Source organism: Bufo bufo, unplaced genomic scaffold (assembly GCF_905171765.1).
Source record: "Bufo bufo unplaced genomic scaffold, aBufBuf1.1, whole genome shotgun sequence".
NCBI lineage: Eukaryota > Metazoa > Chordata > Amphibia > Anura > Bufonidae > Bufo > Bufo bufo.
In genome coordinates, this window is record NW_024400235.1 from 5,001 (window position 1) to 18,385 (window position 13,385).

The 13,385-nt window shown below is 59.6% G+C and overlaps 2 long non-coding RNA genes across 2 annotated transcripts in view; both read right to left on the bottom strand.

Annotated features, from left to right (window-relative positions):
• Positions 1–4,764, bottom strand: part of LOC120983800 — an 8,245-nt gene extending 3,481 nt beyond the window's left edge. Inside the window, exon 1 of the long non-coding RNA XR_005775217.1 lies at positions 4,701–4,764. This is a non-coding gene — a long non-coding RNA (uncharacterized LOC120983800). The remainder of the gene's footprint in view (positions 1–4,700) is intronic.
• A 1,752-nt stretch (positions 4,765–6,516) lies between these two features.
• On the bottom strand, positions 6,517–6,894 carry LOC120983799. Its single transcript, XR_005775216.1, has 2 exons — positions 6,853–6,894; positions 6,517–6,659 (listed from the first exon to the last, which is right to left on the bottom strand). It is a non-coding gene; the product is annotated as an uncharacterized LOC120983799 (long non-coding RNA).
• Between the last annotated feature and the right edge of the window lie 6,491 nt (positions 6,895–13,385).

Here is a 13,385-nt window from a genome sequence, read left to right on the forward strand (position 1 = left end):
GGAGATATCCTCGCGGCTACCTCCAGTCGAGACAAGATCTTCGAGTTTCCTCCTCAGACTCTGATACAGGCGGTACCTGTCCAGAGACCTGAGGCTCGAGAGCTGGCGGAAGAACTTTGCAGCCCGATCTTTGAATACCTCCCACCACTCTGACTTAGTGTCACAGAGATCCAGCAAGGCTACCTGATTCTGAAGAAAGTCCTCAAAGGATTGTCTCACCTCTGCTTCCTCCAGGACCCCCGCATTCAGCTTCCAGTAACCTCTTCCCATTTGGGGGGATTCTGAAATATTCAGAGAAAACATAATCAGACAGTGATCAGAGAATTCTACCTCCACAATTCTCAAGGGCGAGAAAGTAGTCTCCTCTTTCAAAAAAAACCTGTCTATTCTAGACCTAATCCTATCTCCTCTATAATAAGTGAAACCCCCGTGGTCTGGGGTGTGCCTAATGTGGACATCCACCAGACGAGCCTCACTGGCTATACTATTTAACGCTATGCTGTCATAAGCCAGCCGGTCTCTGGTGCCTCCCCTATCTTGGGACCTCACGATGGTGTTGAAGTCCCCACCAAAGATCACTTGCCGGCTTGTAAAAAGGAAAGGCTTGATCCTCATAAAGAGACATTTCCTGTCCCACTTGGACTGGGGCCCATAGATGTTAATTAGGCGCAGTTCCTGTCCCTTCATGAGGATATCTAAAACCAAACACCTCCCCATTTCCAGCTCAACCACCCGTCGGCATTCTACCGGTACGGTGAAAAGGACCGCCACTCCGCTATACGGCTCAGCCGCAAGAGACCAGAAGGAGGGCCCAGACCTCCATTCCCTTTTTGCTTTGTGCACCTCTGCCAAGTTTGACAGCCTGGTCCCCTGCAAAAATAAAACGTCAGCTTCAACACGGCTGAAAAAATCAAAGGCTGCGTAGCGAGCCGCATCAGATTTTATGCTGGCGACATTAATGGTCGCCAGTGTGAGCTGAGTGGGTACCGCCATACTTGGTGTTTAAGCTGAATGTCCTCCATCCTTCCCACCCTTCCTACTCCTCCCGGGGCTATCCTCTAAGGCGGCACGACCTCTTTTGAGAGAGACGGTGGTGTCCATACCTTCTGTCACCACCGCTCCCTCTTGCGTACCGCCCCTGCCTTTCTCAGTTCCGGGAATCGGGTTTGCCTCCTCTTCTGGGGACCTTACATCCACACCAGAGAGGGGCACGGGGCCTCCCGGAAGCTCTCCCACCTTCGCCTCCAGTACCCCACTTCTTACCTCCTCCCCGGATGAAGAGGAGGCGGAGGTCTCATCCAAAGTGAGATACCGGTTGGAGAGCTCAAGAGGGGAGCCAGTTACGCCTTCCCTGGCTACTTTGGTCGGGCTCGTTCTCTTTTTTGAGTACCGTTTCCGTCTGTTGGTATAGGACCCAGTCTCACTACCCTCTGCTGCGCTTTCGTAGTGCGAAGACTGGGTCTCATCGGCTCGGTCTAGTCTCTTGATTTCCGCACTTAGCTCCCTGTCCCCTAGGGTCTCCGAACTACGGGAGTCAGCCACTTGGGGAGGGGCAGACATCACCCCATTGTGGTGGGGTTCCTTCTGCTCCCTCTCCGCCTGGCGTCTCTCCCTCCGCCTCTGCCGGGACGGACCGCTCTTTGTCTTCACTGACCCCTCAACTCGACTGTCTCCGCCAGCACCCGCCTCAGCCGAAGGGACCTCCCGGCCCACTCCTGCGTGAGCTCGGGCCGCATTAACCTCTGAGAGGGGACAACGACTAAATGGGTGTCCGAGCACACCACACAGGTTGCACCTAATCTCCTTGCAAGATGCGGCAAGGTGACCTGTCCCTCCACACAACGCGCACTTCTGCACTTGGCAGCTGGCGCTGAAGTGTGAAGGGCTGCCGCACTTGTGACAGAGCTTAGGCTGTCCCCTGTAGAAAACAAGAATCCTATCCCGACCGATGAAGGCAGAGGATGGAATGTGGGAAACCGTACTTCCCAGACATTTCAACTTCACATTGAAAGTCCAGGCTCCCGACCAAATGCCAAATTCGTCCAGGTTTTTGGATGGTACACCCTGGACGTCACCGTACCTGCTAAGCCAGGTCAGAATATCAACGCAAGAAAGCGATTCGTTACGGGTCAAAACGGTCACTTTCTTGACGTTGTTCTGACGGGTTATCGCCTGGGCGAAAAACCCCTTCCAATCCGGTAAGTTCTTCACCAGCTCATACCCGGACCAGAAAAGCTCTAGGCCCTCCGGCCGGGCAAAGCTGATGTCGAACTCCTTGGAACCATAGGGATGTATCAGGGCGAAGATGTCAACCACCCTGAAACCCATCCCAAGCAGGAGCTCCACCACCCTTTTCCTTGTAGGGCAGGCATCATTGCTTCTCCACTTGAGACAGACTACATTCCGTCTGGTCCCAGGGCCGGTTGTGGGCAGGGAAAGCTCGCAGGCCGTGCCTGTCTATCCATAAGGATAGGTCTACTTTCTCACCCTCTACTATCATCGAACTCTCCCCCCTTTTGAGAGCCTCCAGGAGCCGCCGCTGCAAGTCACCAACCGTGACTCCCGGGAATGAGGAAGCCAACGAGGACAGCCCCTCCCCCCCCACGGCCGCAGCCACACTGGCATAACTTCTGCCAGGTGTTACAGCCGCAGGAGGGGCAACCGAACCGGCCCTCCCCACTAAGCTAGTACTAGATGCTACACCGGATCCCTCCGGAGGGCGGACACCAGGAGCCGCAACCGCCACTTTTTCAGCGACGGTCTGCTGACCCCCGGTCCCCCCACCTTTGGGACCCGATGCAGCACCCCCACCACTACTACCATCAACACCCCGCTTGCACTCACCCCCTCTCCCTGCTGGGACAGCTGGCGCAGCAGATGTCACCACATTATTTACATTATTTACATTATTTACATTTTTATCACTATCATTTTGCACACTGCCACTTTCATTGCCACCGGCCAAGCCCCCCCCTACCGCCCTTAGGATCTGGGCACTGACGATCATACTGCCCCCCTCCCCAGCACTTAATTCAGCGCTGGAGGAGGAGGCAGAAACAGAGGGGGCCTGTCCAGCGGCAACGTACACCGCCATGTGTTCTGGCGCAATGACTCCTTTTTTTATCGAACAACGGAGCGCCGCAGACCTATTCTTCCCGGCAGCCCCGGCCTCCGGATCTTCAACGCGCGAACGTTTTATCGTGCCCGCGCGTCCACTTTCTCCTCCGGGAGTGCGCCCAGGGGCACGACCAGGCACCCCCCCAGCCGCGCCCACATGCGCGCCGACAGGAGGGCGCCCGGACACAACCCCAGACTCACCCCTAGCCATGCCTCCAACCGCACTCTCTGCCTTTTCCCCCGATCCCCGCCGCAACTTGGCAGCCGCAGGCGGAGTCTCAGGTTCCATGTTGCTATGTGTGGGAGGAACGGCGACCCCATCGCACCGCCCCAGCACCACCCTACACGCCGGAACGGCGGACAGAGCGGGCAGAGCGGTGGGCGGGGCGAGCTCTTTCACGGGGGGCGAACTCCGGCGCCGGACCACCCCCCCCTCCCACAGGGGAGTGGCCATCAGCTCCGGAGGTCCCCGACTGGGCAGTATTGCCCGTCACCGCAGGCACATATACAAAACATGTCTGTTCTTTTTTTTCTTTTTTCTTCTCTTTTTTTTTTTTCCGTTTACCACTGCTTTCCTCAAGCAACTCATCACCGAAAGCAAACCCCTGTAAATTAACAGGGGATTCCAGCAATTTAATCTCTTTTAACAGTCCACCACCGCCATCTTCCTTGCTGTACATCCCATCATCGTCTGATTCAGACGAAGGTAAGCGGAACTGCTCCGGGGGTACACCACTGTAAGTCTCGATTGCCACCGAGTCCATAGACAGGGGGGGGGGGGGCATGCTCCGGCAGTATGGGTTGGGATTTTCCTGCCTGGGATGCCAGGGATCCAGAGCATACCTCTTCCCCCTCACTCCCCTCATCCCCATACAGATCCTTTTTAATGTCAGCTTCCATATCTGAGAAGCGCTCCCCATTTAGGAGTTTCTCCTTAAAGCAACCGCTGCCTTCCAGCAGGTTCTCTCTCCGTTTTAGAGAGTCCTCTAACCTCTCCTTCAACGCCAGAATCTTCTCGTTGATGGGGGGCCTCTTTTTCCTACTTGCATTGTTAGCCATCGTGCGCAAAGTTTTTAACTCGTATCTCAGAGTTTTGAGGTGCCGTCCCAGCTCCTCATACTCTCGCAGGTGGGCAGCAAGGCGAGAGCTGTAGGTGAGGGTACTCTCTCCCTCCCACCGGTACCCCCAACCTACCTGGGACGACACCTCCTTATCCTCTGCGGGATGGCTTCCTCCTCCACGCGACTTTGGGTCTTCAGGGGGGACACCACTGCGTCCGGATGTAGAAACCCCCTCGCCGCCATCACTCCTGGCCGGTCGCTGTGACCCCTTACTCCCCACCGACCCATGCCGGGGAGCAGGGGCGTCCCTTCGGGATGCCATGGCCACAGGACCCTGCCAGCTCCCTAGGGAGAGGCAGGGCCTGGGCTGGGGAGAAGGTGGAAACTCTCCCCACAAGCCTGGTTCCGCCCAGGGGATTCAGATGGTAGGAAATCACCCTGGGCCTTGCTGCCTCTGGAAGTTCAGGAGCTCCACCCAAGCACGTCCTCCCTCCTTGCTGGCTGGAGCTGCACTGCAATCACCGCGGCTGCTGGCACCAGACTTGCCCTCCAATAGATCCTCGTTAAAGGATTTAAAGTGTACTCATTCCAATTACAGGGCCTCGAAAGAGTCCTGTATTGTTATTTTTCGTCACTACCTCCCCGAGTCGGGAGTGGGTAATTTGCGCGCCTGCTGCCTTCCTTGGATGTGGTAGCCGTTTCTCAGGCTCCCTCTCCGGAATCGAACCCTGATTCCCCGTTACCTGTGGTCACCATGGTAGGCGCAGAAAGTACCATCAAAAGTTGATAGGGCAGACATCCGAATGGATCGTCGCCGTCACGGGGACGTGCGATCGGCCCGAGGTTATCTAGAGTCACCAAAGCGGCCGGGGAGAGCGGCGGCGGGCGGGAATCGGGGAGGCCGAGACCACCCCCGCCCGCGGGCCCCGCCGCGCCCGGGCCCCCGGATTGGTTTTGGTCTGATAAATGCACGCATCCCTGGGGGTCAGCGCTCGTCGGCATGTATTAGCTCTAGAATTACCACAGTTATCCAAGTAACGGTTGGAGCGATCAAAGGAACCATAACTGATTTAATGAGCCATTCGCAGTTTCACTGTACCGGCCGTGCGTACTTACACGTGCATGGCTTAATCTTTGAGACAAGCATATGCTACTGGCAGGATCAACCAGGTAGGCGACGGAGCGAGGAGGGGCGGTTTCCCGGAGAAACCCGCGCCCCCCGGTGCGGAGAGGGAGGAGGAGGCGGACGGAAAGATCCGGAGTCTGACCGAACGCCCCTGAAGGGCCGAGCGCGGCCCTCTTCCTCCCCCTTCCTAGCCGCTGAGAGCAGAGGAGCAGACGAGGGCGGTGGGGGTGAGAGGGAAGGAGGTGTATCCGGAGGATGAGGAGAAGAAGCCCCCAGGGCCGAGGCCCGGGGACGGGTCGCCTGCCTCTCGGGCTCCTTGTCTACCCGCTTCAACCCTGTAGTCTCTCTTCTCTGGCATAGACTCAGGGCTATGCGGTGCGGGTGATCCCTGCCCGGTGGCGCGGGTTCACCCCGCCGTGGGGGTCGCCAAAGAGTGGGGCCCGACAGCAGAGAAGGGCACGCAGCCGCCGCGCTGGGGGGACGCCGCGGGGACGACCGGGGTTTACTGGGGAGCGGCAGAGGGCAGACACCCCACGCTTCCCTTAGGCCCGAAAGAAATCGGGTGACTGGGGAGCGGCGGAGGGCGTACGACCCAAGCGTCCCTTAGGCCCGGGAGGTCCTCCCGCAGCGAGACAGCGCGACTTCGGGCGCCTTTTCTCCGGAAGTACGGGCGTACGGGTGTCGACCGCAGAAAGAAGACGCGCAGCCGCCGAGCGGAGGGCGCCGCGGGAACGGAACGGCCCGCCCGGGTTACTGGGGAGCGGCGGAGGGAAGACACCCCTCGCATCCCTTAGGCCCAAAATAAATCAGGTCGCTGGGGAGCGGCGGAGGGCGTACGAACCCGCGCGTCCCTTAGGCCCAGGAGGCTGTCCTCCCGCGGTGAGACCGCAAGACTTCAAACGTGTTTCTTCTGGCCGTTCGGGTGTCGCCTGCAGAGAAGACGTGCCTCCGCCGCACTGGGAACGCCGCACGGGGACGGGAACGAACCCGGGTTACTGGGGAGTGACAGAGGGCAGACACCACCTACGCGTCCCTTAGGCCCGAAACAAATCGGGTGACTGGGGAGCGGCGGAGGGCATACGACCCACGCATCCCTTAGGCCCGGGAAGGCCCAACCCGTGGCGAGACCGCACGGTTTCAAACACATTTTCCTGCCCGTTCGGGTGTTTGGGTGTCGACCGCAGAGAAGATGTGCCGCCGCACAGGGCGCACCGCAGGGACGGAACGACTCGGGTTACTGGGGAGAGGCAGAGGGCAGACACCCCACGCATCCCTTAGGCCCGAAACTAATCGGGTCGCTGGGGAGCGGCGGAGGGCGTACGACCCACGCGTCCCTTAGGCCCGGGAGGTCCTCCCTCGCGATTACAGATGCCTATTTTCTGCCCGTTCGACGGGGAACGCCGCGAGGACGGAACGAACCCGGGTTACTGGGGAGTGACAGAGGGCAGACACCACCTACGCGTCCCTTAGGCCCAAAACAAATCGGGTGACTGGGGAGCGGCGGAGGGCATACAACCCACGCATCCCTTAGGCCCAGGAAGGCCCAACCCGTGGCGAAACCGCACGGTTTCAAACACATTTTCCTGCCCGTTCAGGTGTTTGGGTGTCGACCGCGGAGAAGATGTGCCGCCGCACAGGGCGCACCGCAGGGACGGAACGACTCGGGTTACTGGGGAGGGGCAGAGGGCAGACACCCCACGCATCCCTTAGGCCCGAAACTAATCGGGTCGCTGGGGAGCGGCGGAGGGCATACGACCCACGCGTCCCTTAGGCCCGGGAGGTCCTCCCGCGGTGAGACCGCGCGATTACAGACGCCTATTTTCTGCCCGTTCGGAGCGAGCTCGACAGGACAGCCAGAGGGGTTCCCCCCAAGCAATCCACCCCCGGCAGCAGGAGCTGGGCGAGGGGGTCGCACGGATGAGGGGACCGCCACGAGCGCCGCGACACACAGCGTCGAACCCGGGCTAGAAGGGAGAGGGGACACACTCGCCATATGCCGGCACGGACTCCAAAGTCCGGCCGAGCGAGGGTCCCTACCCGCCGGGTCACGACAAGCCAAATCGATCAAGGGTGAAGAAAGCAGGGGAAGGAGTGGGGGACTCCTGCCCAGGCCCCTGGAACTGCCGGTGGGATGCGCCCACCCAGTTCACTCCCCTGGGCCTCTCTACCTTCTTCCGGGAGGTGTTGGAAAGGGGGGCCCCCTTTCGTGTCACATGCCGCTGAGACCCAGGGGTGTCGAGCCGTCATGCCCAGGCTCTGGAACTGCTGTCGGTATGCGACGGCCAGGTTCGATCTCATAGCTGGTTCTCACGCTCAAACCAACAAAGTCCATATTTCTACCTTCTCTTGCCGGCGGGAGGAGTGTGTGACTCCTGCCCAGGCCCCTGGAACTGCCGGTGGGATGCGCCCACCCAGTTCGCTCCCCTGGGCCTCTCTACCTTCTTCCGGGAGGTGTTGGAAAGGGGGGCCCCCTTTCGTGTCACATGCCGCTGAGACCCAGGGGTGTCCAGCCGTCATGCCCAGGCTCTGGAACTGCTGTCGGTATGCGACGGCCAGGTTCGATCTCATAGCTGGTTCTCTCGCTCAAACCAACAAAGTCCATCTTTCTACCTTCTCTTGCCGGCGGGAGGAGTGTGCGACTCCTGCCCAGGCCCCTGGAACTGCCGGTGGGATGCGCCCACCCAGTTCGCTCCCCTGGGCCTCTCTACCTTCTTCCGGGAGGTGTTGGAAAGGGGGGCCCCCTTTCGTGTCACATGCCGCTGAGACCCAGGGGTGTCGAGCCGTCATGCCCAGGCTCTGGAACTGCTGTCGGTATGCGACGGCCAGGTTCGATCTCATAGCTGGTTCTCTCGCTCAAACCAACAAAGTCCATCTTTCTACCTTCTCTTGCCGGCGGGAGGAGTGTGCGACTCCTGCCCAGGCCCCTGGAACTGCCGGTGGGATGCGCCCACCCAGTTCGCTCCCCTGGGCCTCTCTACCTTCTTCCGGGAGGTGTTGGAAAGGGGGGCCCCCTTTCGTGTCACATGCCGCTGAGACCCAGGGGTGTCGAGCCGTCATGCCCAGGCTCTGGAACTGCTGTCGGTATGCGACGGCCAGGTTTGATCTCATAGCTGGTTCTCTCGCTCAAACCAACAAAGTCCATCTTTCTACCTTCTCTTGCCGGCGGGAGGAGTGTGCGACTCCTGCCCAGGCCCCTGGAACTGCCGGTGGGATGCGCCCACCCAGTTCGCTCCCCTGGGCCTCTCTACCTTCTTCCGGGAGGTGTTGGAAAGGGGGGCCCCCTTTCGTGTCACATGCCGCTGAGACCCAGGGGTGTCGAGCCGTCATGCCCAGGCTCTGGAACTGCTGTCGGTATGCGACGGCCAGGTTCGATCTCATAGCTGGTTCTCTCGCTCAAACCAACAAAGTCCATCTTTCTACCTTCTCTTGCCGGCGGGAGGAGTGTGCGACTCCTGCCCAGGCCCCTGGAACTGCCGGTGGGATGCGCCCACCCAGTTCGCTCCCCTTGGCCTCTCTACCTTCTTCCGGGAGGTGTTGGAAAGGGGGGCCCCCTTTCGTGTCACATGCCGCTGAGACCCAGGGGTGTCGAGCCGTCATGCCCAGGCTCTGGAACTGCTGTCGGTATGCGACTGCCAGGTTTGATCTCATAGCTGGTTCTCTCGCTCAAACCAACAAAGTCCATCTTTCTACCTTCTCTTGCCGGCGGGAGGAGTGTGCGACTCCTGCCCAGGCCCCTGGAACTGCCGGTGGGATGCGCCCACCCAGTTCGCTCCCCTGGGCCTCTCTACCTTCTTCCGGGAGGTGTTGGAAAGGGGGGCCCCCTTTCGTGTCACATGCCGCTGAGACCCAGGGGTGTCGAGCCGTCATGCCCAGGCTCTGGAACTGCTGTCGGTATGCGACGGCCAGGTTTGATCTCATAGCTGGTTCTCTCGCTCAAACCAACAAAGTCCATCTTTCTACCTTCTCTTGCCGGCGGGAGGAGAGGGGGTATCGTGCCCGGGCCCCATGGGACTGCCGGGGGTGGGGGGGGGACAAACCACCGGGTTTACTCTCCACGGTCGCCCGATTCCGAATAGCAAGTCCCCCTTACCCTTTTGGTGGAGAAAGGGCCGGGGTGAAGGACTCCTGCCCGGGCCCCTGGAACTGCTGGCGGGATGCGCCCCTCGACTCCATCCCCTTGTCATGGTCCTCTCTCTCTCTCCAAGAAAAATGACAAAGTCCACACGGTTCTCTGTGCCAGCGGGAGGAGTGGGCGACTCCTACCCAGGCCCCTGGAACTGCTGGTGGGATGTGACCACACAGTTCACCCCCCCTGAAGCCTCTCTACCTTCTTCTCTAGGAAACCGCGACTTGAAGGCTTGTAGAGGGGGACTTGTGCTCAGAGCGCCGCGACACACAGCGTCGAACCCGGGCTAGAAGGGAGAGGGGACATGCTCGCCGTATGCCGGCACGGACTCCAAAGTCCGGCCGAGCGAGGGTCCCTACCCGCCGGGTCGCTACATGCCAAATCGATCTAGGGTGGGTGGAGGAGTTTCGCACAGACAACAGGATCCGAGGGTGGAGAAAGCAGGGGGAGGAGTGGGGGACTCCTACCCAGGCCCCTGGAACTGCTGTTGGGACGTGAACACACTGTTCACCACCTGGAGCCTCTCTACCTTCTTCTCGGCCCCCCTTCGGGGCTAGGGAGCCGAGACTTGCAGGGCTGGTAGAGGGGGACTTGGGCTCCGAGAGGAGACCTCCAGCTTGTCTCTACCACCTTCCCTCCGGGAATGGCAGAGGGGGAAATTCAGAAATTCTTACCCGCCTACGGTGCTCCTTTCCTGGGCAGACATTTCCAAAAATCCCCCCTGAATCTGTGGAAGTCTTGACTCCCAGCCGACACATCGGATGTCATGGAACTGATGGTGGGATCAAAACACCCTGCACACCCCCCAGGGTTTTTCTACCTTCTTCCGGGAAGTGTTGGAAAGGGGGGCCCCCTTTCGTGACACATGCCGCTGAGACCCAAGGTTGTCGAGCCGTCCTGCCCAGGCTCTGGAACTGCTGTCGGTATGAGACGACCAGGTTCACTCTCATAGCTGGTTCTCTTTCTCAAAACCTCAAAACGGACACCCCTATGGAAGTTCAGCCCTGCGGCCCCCTCTCAAGCTAGGGGTCCCAGACTTGGAGGGCTGGTAGAGGGGGACTTGGGCTCCAAGAGGACACATCTAGCTTGTCTGTACCACCTTCCCTCCGGGAATGGCAGAGGGGGGAAAGTCAGAAATTCTTACCCGCCTACGGTGCTCCTTTCCTGGGTAGACATTTCCAAAAACCCCCTGAATCTGTGGAAGTCTTCCCTCCCAGCCGACACATGGATTTCCCTCCAGAAATGGCAGAGGGACAAAGTCGGATTATGTTACCCGATTTGACTTCCATAAGCCTGGGGACGTTTTTCACAAAGTCCCCCTCCTTCATGGAAGTTCAGCCCAGCGGCTTCCCTTGGAGCTAGGGATCCCAGACTTGCAGGGATGGTAGAGGGGGACTTGGGCTCCGAGAGGAGACCTCCAGCTTGTCTGTACCACCTTCCCTCCGGGAATGGCAGAGGGGGGAAAGTCAGAAATTCTTACCCGCCTACGGTGCTCCTTTCCTGGGTAGACATTTCCAAAAACCCCCTGAATCTGTGGAAGTCTTCCCTCCCAGCCGACACATCGGATGTCATGGAACTGATGGTGGGATCAAATCACACTGCCCACCCCCCCCCCCCCAGGGTCTACCTTCTTCCGGGAGGTGTTGGAAAGGGAGACCCCCTTTCGTGTCACATGACTCTGAGACCCAGGGGTGTCGAGCCGTCATGCCCAGCCTCTGGAACTGCTGCTGGGGAGAGACGGCCAGGTTCGCTCTCATAGCTGGTTCTCTCGCTCAAACCATCAAATGATACCTTCTCTTGCCGGCGGAAAGGAGTGTGGGACTCCTGCCCAGGCCCCTGGAACTGTCAGTGGGATGCGCCCACCCAGTTCACCCCTTGGAGCCTCTCTACCTTCTTCTCGGTCCCCTTAGGGGGTAGGAAGCCGAGACTTGAAGGGCTTGTAGAGGGGGACTTGTGCTCCGAGATGAGGGGACCGCCACACACAGCGTCGAACCCGGGCTAGAAGGGAGAGGGGACGCACTCACCATATGCCGGCACGGACTCTAAAGTCCGGCCGAGCGAGGGTCTCTACCCGCCGGGTCGCGACATGCCAAATCGATCTAGGGTGGGTGGAGGAGGTTCGCACAGACAACAAGATCCGAGGGTGGAGAAAGCAGGGGGTGGAGTGGGGGACTCCTACCCAGGCCCCTGGAACTGCTGGTGGGATGAGACCACCCAGTTTGCCCCCTGAGGCATATCTCCCTTCTTCCAAGGGATGTGCGAGACTTGACTCCCATGCCATGATACACCACCTCTGTGGATCAGGAGAGGCCTATCATCGTGCCCAGCCTCTGGAACCGCTGGTGGGATGAGACCACCCAGTTCGCCCCCGGGGCCTATCTCCCTTCTTCCAAGGGATGTGCGAGACTTGACTCCCATGCCATGATACACCACCTCTGTGGATCAGGAGAGGCCTATAATCGTGCCCAGCCTCTGGAACCGCTGGTTGGATGAGACCACCCAGTTCACCCCCGTGGCCTATCTCCCTTCTTCAAAGGGATGTGCGAGACTTGACTCCCATGCCATGATACACCACCTCTGTGGATCAGGAGAGGCCTATCATCGTGCCCAGCCTCTGGAACCGCTGGTGGGATGAGACCACCCAGTTCGCCCCCGGGGCCTATCTCCCTTCTTCCAAGGGATGTGCGAGACTTGACTCCCATGCCATGATACACCACCTCTGTGGATCAGGAGAGGCCTATCATCGTGCCCAGCCTCTGGAACCGCTGGTGGGATGAGACCACCCAGTTCGCCCCCGGGGCCTATCTCCCTTCTTCCAAGGGATGTGCGAGACTTGACTCCCATGCCATGATACACCACCTCTGTGGATCAGGAGAGGCCTATAATCGTGCCCAGCCTCTGGAACCGCTGGTTGGATGAGACCACCCAGTTCACCCCCGTGGCCTATCTCCCTTCTTCCAAGGGATGTGCGAGACTTGACTCCCATGCCATGATACACCACCTCTGTGGATCAGGAGAGGCCTATCATCGTGCCCAGCCTCTGGAACCGCTGGTGGGATGAGACCACCCAGTTCGCCCCCGGGGCCTATCTCCCTTCTTCCAAGGGATGTGCGAGACTTGACTCCCATGCCATGATACACCACCTCTGTGGATCAGGAGAGGCCTATCATCGTGCCCAGCCTCTAGAACCGCTGGTGGGATGAGACCACCCAGTTCGCCCCGGGGCCTATCTCCCTTCTTCCAAGGGATGTGCGAGACTTGACTCCCATGCCATGATACACCACCTCTGTGGATCAGGAGAGGCCTATCATCGTGCCCAGCCTCTGGAACCGCTGGTGGGATGAGACCACCCAGTTCGCCCCGGGGCCTATCTCCCTTCTTCCAAGGGATGTGCGAGACTTGACTCCCATGCCATGATACACCACCTCTGTGGATCAGGAGAGGCCTATCATCGTGCCCAGCCTCTGGAACCGCTGGTGGGATGAGACCACCCAGTTCGCCCCCGGGGCCTATCTCCCTTCTTCCAAGGGATGTGCGAGACTTGACTCCCATGCCATGATACACCACCTCTGTGGATCAGGAGAGGCCTATCATCGTGCCCAGCCTCTGGAACCGCTGGTGGGATGAGACCACCCAGTTCGCCCCCGGGGCCTATCTGCCTTCTTCCAAGGGATGTGCGAGACTTGACTCCCATGCCATGATACACCACCTCTGTGGATCAGGAGAGGCCTATCATCGTGCCCAGCCTCTGGAACCGCTGGTGGGATGAGACCACCCAGTTCGCCCCCGGGGCCTATCTGCCTTCTTCCAAGGGATGTGCGAGACTTGACTCCCATGCCATGATACACCACCTCTGTGGATCAGGAGAGGCTTATCATCGTGCCCAGCCTCTGGAACCGCTGGTGGGATGAGACCACCCAGTTCGCCCCGGGGCCTATCCCCCTTCTTCCAAGGG